The sequence below is a fragment of the Myxocyprinus asiaticus genome, chromosome 25 (assembly GCF_019703515.2).
Source record: "Myxocyprinus asiaticus isolate MX2 ecotype Aquarium Trade chromosome 25, UBuf_Myxa_2, whole genome shotgun sequence".
NCBI classification, from domain to species: Eukaryota; Metazoa; Chordata; class Actinopteri; order Cypriniformes; family Catostomidae; genus Myxocyprinus; species Myxocyprinus asiaticus.
The window spans coordinates 39,469,948-39,478,460 of NC_059368.1; positions in this window are offsets into that span (position 1 = coordinate 39,469,948).

Genomic DNA, 8,513 nt, shown 5'->3' on the forward strand with positions numbered 1-8,513 from the left:
CAACATCCTAATGACAAAAAACATAAGAATTGTAAACAAAACAAACAAAAAACTACAATGTTGTTTCGGAGCTCACAACGCAGCAGCCATACTCGGCGCCAACTTGAGTCCTTTAGATAAGGTTAAGGTTAATGTTCTATCAAGATTTAAATCAACAGTACTTTTACACTATCAGTTAGGTTTAGGGAAGGGAGGTACCCTAAACCTTAAACCTAACCGATAGTGTCATAAAAAGCAAATGTGAGAACTGCATGCTCTTCAGGTCGCATACCCCGATCCTTTGTATTGCATATGCAACACTCTATCAGTTGAGCTACCCCACAGTTTGATCACACTTAAACAAGTTTGTAAATGTAGTTGGTTATGTAATGCAAATGTTAAAATGAGTCATGCGTTATAGTTAAGGTGTTATATGTCATAAGATTGCATTATGTGAGGAACAGTGCAAAAGTAAGTGTTTATGAACTGATAATCTGCTGTTTTACGCGTGATTTGAGTGAAAGGGGATAAAAGTCATTGTTTAAGTGCCTCTAGTGTTCAATCCACCAGGAAATTGCTGTGTTACGTACAACAGGCCACAAAAAAATTATTTTGCAAAAATTGTGTTATTGTAACATGTTTCTTTGACAAGGTTGTGAATACCACTTAGGGAGAAATATGACAGAGACAGTAAAAAGGCGACTTTCAAACCAATCGAATTTAACAACATGCTGTCTCACACAATCTCCTATCTTGATTTCATTCTAGCTAAGAAAAAAGTTACTTTTTACTTTTTGTTTGTTATTAACAATTTTTATTGATTCTATTCATAAAACAAACAAACAAACACAGCAGAAAATACAGAATCAATTATATACATGAAACCCCTCCCCCTGAGGCTTGAGGCTCACGCTCTCAACACTCCACTCTCATATAGGTCACTGAGTGAATTAACCTCCCTCACAATCCACTATGACCAGCAGAAAGGGGACTTATTAATACATAATTTTGAGTTCAGCCATATGCTCAAGGCAACATTTAAATAAATGTCAGAATTAAAGTCTCTGGACATATTTGTCCATACCGCGTGCAAATGCGAGATTTTAATAACATTAACCTTCACAATCATAGATAAATGTAATGAAGCCCACCTGCCCACAATGCTCGAAAATCTTTTTATTAAAGTGTCAAAATTAACTCTAACTAAATCAGACAAATTTGCTGGGAATAAAATCCCCAGATACTTAATGTCCTGTTTGGGCCATTGGAAGGTGCCCGGCTGGAAAGCTGTTACTGGACAATATGCTGTCAGAGCCAAAGCTTTGGATTTAGACCAATTAACTTTGTATCCTGAGAACTTGGAAAAGGAATTAATAATTCTGTGCAGTCAAGTCATAAATCTAGTAGGTTCAGAGAACCACACCTCCTGCCATAACCCATGGAAAATCATCCTCCTTTCTTATCGCGGCTGCTAATGGTTCCAGGGCAAGACAGAACAATAAAGGGGAAAGAAGGAAGCCCTGCCGAGTGCCCCTATCCGGAGTAAAATAATCTGAAATTAATCCATTTGTTTGTAACGCTGCTACAGGGTGTCTATAAAGTAAATAATCCAACCAATAAATGTACTCCCGAACCCATACATTTCCAAAATCTTAAAAAGATAATCCCATTCTACCATATCAAACGCCTTTTCGGCATCAAGTGAGATGGCAGCGACTGGAGACTGATCATTCGCCACTGACCACATGATATTGATGAGACGCCTGATGTTATCAGAAGAGCTACGGCCCCGAATAAATCCCACCTGATCTATATGTATATGAGATGTCATAACCTTACTTAATCGGTTAGCCAAAATTTATGACAATATTTTTACATCTAGTTGGATCAGGGAGATTGGACGGTAACTTTTACACTCGCTTGGATCTTTGTCCTTTTTAAGAATCAGACTGATCCGGGCTTGTGTCATTGTTGGAGGAAGCTTTCCATTCTTTAATGATTCAGTATAAACTTCTAACAAAAGTGGAGCCAGTTCTGTAGCATAAGATCTAAAAAATTCTGCAGCAAAACCATCTGGCCCCGGAGCCTTGCCAGTAGGTAGAGACTTAATTACCTCGTCAAGCTCCTCCAAGGTTATCTCAGAATCAAGAGAGTTTTTTTGCTCAAACGTCAGTTTAGGAAGATCTAATGGTTCCACAAAGTTTCTAATATCTTCATCAGTAGACGAAGACGTGGAACTATAAAGATCAATATAGAATTCTTTAAAGGCATTATTAATATCAGTGGCTGAGGTAAAAATTTCACCACCAGCAGATTTCACTGAGGGAATAATAGAAGGAGACTCTCTATGCTTTATATATCTAGCAAAAAGCTTCCCTGCTTTGTCACCCGACTCAAAGTATGACTGTCTTGCCCTGAATAACCAAAACTCCACTTTCCGCAACAAAATAGTATTATATCTATATTTCAATTGGGTCAATTCTCTGAGGCCATCAGATGGCATACAGCGCTTCAGCTCTGCCTCTGCACTTTTAATATTTCCTTCCAACTCCACAAGTTCTCGTGCTTTGGATTTTTTGATGAATGAGGCATACTGTATGATCCGGCCCCTAAGAACCGCCTTAAGTGCCTCCCAAGCCATGCCCACAGAGGATACTGAGGACCAGTTGGTCTCCATATAAACACTGATTTCAGTCTTTAACAGTTGTTGGAAATCAGGATTTTGCAAAAGGGAAAAATTAAGATGCCAGTTTTATGATTTATTTTTCTCTATATGTGGCATCACCTCTAAACTCACCATGCCGAGACTAAAATTTTTCCAATTGAGCAATCCACAACAGATGAAATGAGGGATTAGGATATAAGAAAAAAATCTATTCTAGAATAAATCTTATGGACTGATGAAAAAAATTTATAGTCCCTACCAGATGGGTTCAAAAGTCTCCAAATATCCGTAAGACCAAGATTTTTACACATCCTGTGAAGCGTCAATGTTGGTCTAGGGGGTTTACACACTTTTGCTTCACTGTGATCAAGGACTGAGTCCATCAAAAGATTAAAGTCTCCTCCCAATATTATATCATGAGGGGTGCCAGTGGTTTGCAGCATCCCTTCAAGATCTATAAAAAAGCCCTGATCATCAGCGTTAGGCGCATAAATATTAGCCAAAATCAACCTTTGCCCCTGAATTTCAGCAAAAACAATAATGACTCTCCCTAATTTATCTTTAGTCTGTTTGAGACATTTGAATTGTAAATGTTTATTTACCAGTATAATGACTCCCTTGCTCTTTCTTGAGCCAACACTAAAAAAAACATGTCCACCCCATATCTTCCCAAATTTTTCAGCTTTCTGCGGGGAGAGATGTGTTTCTTGAAGAAACACTATATCATATTTCTTACGTTTAAGAAAAGTAATAACATTCCTTCTTTTGATGGGGTGCCCCAACCCATTCACATTCCATGTGGAGAGAGATAGTACACTCATATTAACATCTGACATTTTGATATAGTAGAAAAAATTAATTGTGTGTCAAAAACAAAATTATACAGACCACATTCCCCATTAGTGAAACAATCAAACCCTGAACTTCCCCCCGAACAAAACAAACAGAAAAAACCCTGCGCACGAAAGCGCCAACCGGCAACAATCCCTTTAAACCCAAAAGGTCCATGAACACCCACGAGCCCCCATGACAACTTTGCCATCGGAGTGCACAATTTTGCCTCACAAATTTGTGAGGCAAAATTACATAACAGAAAATACCCAGCCAGTAGGAAGAATGAACACAAAGAATGTGTAGATTCATTTACAGAAATGTCTCAAAGGTGTGATCTTCCACAAAACAAATTCCAGCTGATATAAAACTGTTCAGATTCCTCGGACAGACAAATGAATGTTCAGTGAGCCAGCTGTTATGAGTTCAATGGATGACGTAATCATTCCAATGTCCCGTAAAAATACTCAACAAAACAAACTCCAGCCAGCAGGAGGAATAAGCATGAAGAACGAACAGATTAATCCACAGCTGTTCCAAAGGAGTGCTATTCAATAGAACAAGCTCAAGCCGCTAGGCGGAACCAATACAAAAAGAAACAAAACCGGCATCCCGGTTCCCCGGATGGTCAAGTCAATTCACTCGGAGGCCGCATATAAGTATTACACAATCCGTCAACTTGATAAAAGACATCCTTTGTGTGAGCATGTAGATATTTTGCGGTCATCCGTAGTGTCCACTCTCAAACTGGCCGGGAACTTCAATGCAAAAGTAATCTTTCGTCAATGCAAAAGTTTCTTTAAGGAAAGTATTATTCACAAATCAAACTCCAGCCACTAGGCAGAGCCAACGCAAAAAGATAAAAGAAAACAAAATGACGCCCAGCTTCCTCAAGAGTAAGTACAGCGAGTCGCCGTAATCGATCGACGTATTACAGCGAGATCCTCCATGTCAGCAAGAATTTTCGTCAACATCACCGACATGTTGGGCAACTGACACTGGATCTCCTCTCCTGCCGCGCCATCCAAATCGAGTCCCCGGTATGTAGACCTGTTGGGGCTGTGTTGGGTGTTGCCCAGCCCGCTGCTCTGCAAATGTCTGTTAGAGAGGCATTCTTGGCCAGGATATGTGACATACAACGAGAACGCAGACCGCCTTGGCGGTTGACATATGCTACCGTTGCCGTGTTGTCTGTCTGAACTAACACGTGCTTTCCCTGGATCAACGGTCGAAACCTCCGCAGGGCGAGCAGAATTGCCAACAACTCGAGGCAGTTGATGTGCCAATGCAGTTGTGGGCCCGTCCACAGGCGTGCCCGTTGCAAACAGCACCCCAGCCCATTTTGGAGGCATCTGTCGTGACCACGACGCACCTGGAGACCAGTTCTAGGGGAACACCTGCCCGTAGAAACGAGAGGTCGGTCCATGGGCTGAAAAGATGGTGACAGACTGGCATGATGACCATGTGATGTGTCCTGCAGCGCCATGCCCATCTCGGGACTCGAGTCTGAAGCCAGTGCTGAAGCGGTCTCATATGCATCAACCCGAGCGGGGTGGCTACCGCTGAGGATGCCATATGCCCCAGGAGCCTCTGAAAAAGTTTCAGTGGAACCGTTGTTTTCTGTTTGAACACCTTCAAACAGGCCAGCACCGACTGGGCACGCTCGTTCGTGAGGCGCTCTGTCAAAGAGACTGAGTCCAACCCCAAACCGAGGAAAGAGATGCTCTGAACCAGGAGGAGCTTGCTCTTTTCCCAGTTGACCCGAAGCCCTAGTCGGCTGAGGTGTGAGAGCACCAAGTCCCTGTGTGCACACAACATGTCCTGAGAGTGAGCTAGGATTAGCCAGTCGTCGAGATAGTTGAGAATGTGAATGCCCACTTCCCTTAACGGGGCAAGGGCTGCCTCTGCGACCTTCATGAAGACGCAAGGAGACAGGGACAGGCCGAAAGGGAGGACCTTGTACTGATACGCCTGACCCTCGAATGCAAACGGCAGGAAGGGTCTGTGTCGAGGAAGGATCGAGACGTGGAAGTACGCGTCCTTCAGGTCTACCGCCGGAATGCGTTTTTACGTCAGCATCTTGAACGGGAGTCTGTGTAAGGCTCGTTTCAGTATTCACAGGTCCAAGATTGGCCGCAACCCACCGCCCTGGGTCGCCCGCCTCAGGGGCGCTTTGACAACTTCCGTGGGTTCTTAGCGGCCGACTGTGAGACGGGTGGCGTCTGCTTCCTGCGGTAAGCTCCACGCCGGGGCCGGGCCGAAAGGGCGGGCTGCGGCGGAGCCAGTGCAGTCACCGCAGGGGGACGCCCTTGGCGATGAGCAGACAGGGTGCGGGATCTTGAGCCGCGCCGGGGCAGGATATGCCAGATAGCCTCTGTCTGTTGCTTCACTGCCGAGAACTGCTGGGCAAAGTCCTCGACAATGGGGGCAGCAAGGAACCCTGTCTAGTCGGCCTCACCCATCTCGACCAGGTTGAGCCAAAGGTGGCACTCCTGGACCACTAATGTGGCCATCGTCCGCCCAAGAGACCGCGCCGTGACCTTCGTTACTCAGAGAGCAAGGTCGGTCACCGAGCGCAGTTCCTGCATCAGATCTGGGGCGGAACTACCCTCTTGCAGTTCTTTTAGCGCCTTGGCTTGGTGGACCTGCAGGAGAGCCATGGCGTGCAGGGCAGAGGCGGCTTGTCCAGCAGCACTGTAGGCTTTAGCCATCAGGGATGACGTGAACCTACAGGGCTTGGACGGGAGCTTAGGGCGTCTGCGCCAGGTGGCGGCGCTCTGCGGGCATAGGTGCACCGCGAGCGCCTTATCCACCGGGGGAATCGCCATATAGCCCCTGGCCGCCACGCCATCGAGGGTAGTGAGGGCGGGGGGAACTGAGAAATCGGGACCGGGCAGTAAAAGGTGCCCCCCACGATTTCATCAGCTCCTTGTGCTGACACTCGCGGCTGCCCGGGAAAGCATGTCCGTCATCTCTGCATCAGCCTGTGACTGGGCAATCGTCCCCGAGGGGGGAGCCCAGCTGAGGCTTCTGTGTCCGACTGGAAAAGCCTGCTCTCCAATGCTGCGCTCGAGAGCTCATCATCTTCGTGGGCTCCGAACAAGAGGCCAGACTTGCCGTCAGACGAGCCGGCGGACTCATCTGGAAACCCGACTGGGGCAGACGAGCGTGCTGGGGAATGGGAGGTGCGCAGGATTATACCCGGCAGAGGCAATCCCACTGGGGTCCCCAAATCGCCCCCAGTGCTAGCCGCGCTGGCCTCAAACCCGCAGGTAGAAGGACCGAGGCGGGGAGCCGCTGGGGTGGCTTGCTTCCTTACGAATGCAAACCGCGACCGCAACGTTGCCATAGTCATGTTCTCGCAGTGTGAACATGAACCATCCACGGATATTGCCTCTGTGTGGGTCGCGCCCAGACACGAAAGACAGCGATCATGACCATCCGAAATTGAGAGATAACAACCGCAACCAGGAATAACACACAATCGGAAAGGCATCTTTAAAAAGTGTGCCGTGTGTGCCGCTCTTTTTGAGAAATATACTCTTTAGAGAAATAAACTCTTTCAGAAAATATACTCTCTTTTTTCTGGCAAAGCACCCAGGGGCGTTCTCTGCAGTGCACCAGTGCAGAGGAGGGAGAAGCCGCTGAAATGCGCTGTCAGATCCAGCAGAGGTGAATGAACAGTAGTAATTCAGCTCAGTGAGCATGACCGTTCAGCTCCAAAGAGAAAATCTGAATGAGTGGTTGCATACCAGCTCCTTTTATACCCGTATGTCCAGGGGAGTGGCATGCAAATACCACTCGCCAATTTTCATTGGCCTTTTATCAAAAACCAGAGGTTTCTCGGCCTCCCAAGAGTGACCCCTAGTGTCACTACATCGACACAACGTTGAGTGAGTGACAGATAGGGAAACATTACAATACAGTAATGTACAACTTCACAAACAACTAAAAAGTACAGTAAAGACTACTCTTCATATGTGAACTACTTAATTATTACCCCAATTAATATGAGGTCATAAAAACTGCATACAGTAGGCCTATAACATTTCAAGTAGAATTAGAAAAATGTTATTTAAAATATTTTTTAAAGTATAGCATGTCACACTGTAGGACACTGCTGCCACTGTTTGACATGTTATGTCAATTACCCTTCTGCAAAATTACTAATTACTTACTAGTAAATTAATACAGTGATTGCATAACTAAACCCGCATATACTGTAGGCTTGTTGTATCTTATCCTCAATGTGGGTAGACAGGCCACGGACTGTTAACAAAAAGATTGTATACCGAGTTTAGAGTATAGAACTATAAAACTCTATAACTTGCATATTTTTAACACAAGAAATTAATTGAGCACTACATATATTATTTAAATATGATTTTATGGCAGCATACAATCAAGATGACATTTATGGACTCTGATGATCAATGTTATTATCCCTGAATGTTCCAAAAGATTCTTTGGAACGTGTGTGCTGCAATGGAAGCCAGGATATCTGACCCTTTATCTAAGAGTTAACACGGTCAATATCACAAATTTGCCTGTTTTATATCGACCAAGAAACTCTGCATAATCATATACTGTAGCTGTTTAACTCTTCTACATTATCTGGCTATTAATGTGTATTTAAATTCACAGTTTTTAAAAAGTGTTTGTTCTCCAAAAAAATTTAAAAATTAAAAAATCATGTCCATTTTTCCCATTATTCGTACAGTTTTTAATTAATTAATTCAAATAAACTGGATATTATCGTACTTTTTCTCTGTGGCAGAATAATGGGCAGAACTCTAGGTATAACGACCCGTAGATAAAGTTAACTGTTATTTTTCCAGTCAAAATTTGCACTGTAAAAACATCAATGACAGCTGTAACTAATCAATGCTGGCAAGTGACCATGGGATAAGCAGGATAATCCATATGGGTAGGTGTGCAAAACGATTTGATTGCACTTTGCAGAGGTGTGGGTGGTTTCTTTGCCTCCACGTCATGCATTAAAATCATTTAATGCACACCTAGCTGTGGATTATCCCTT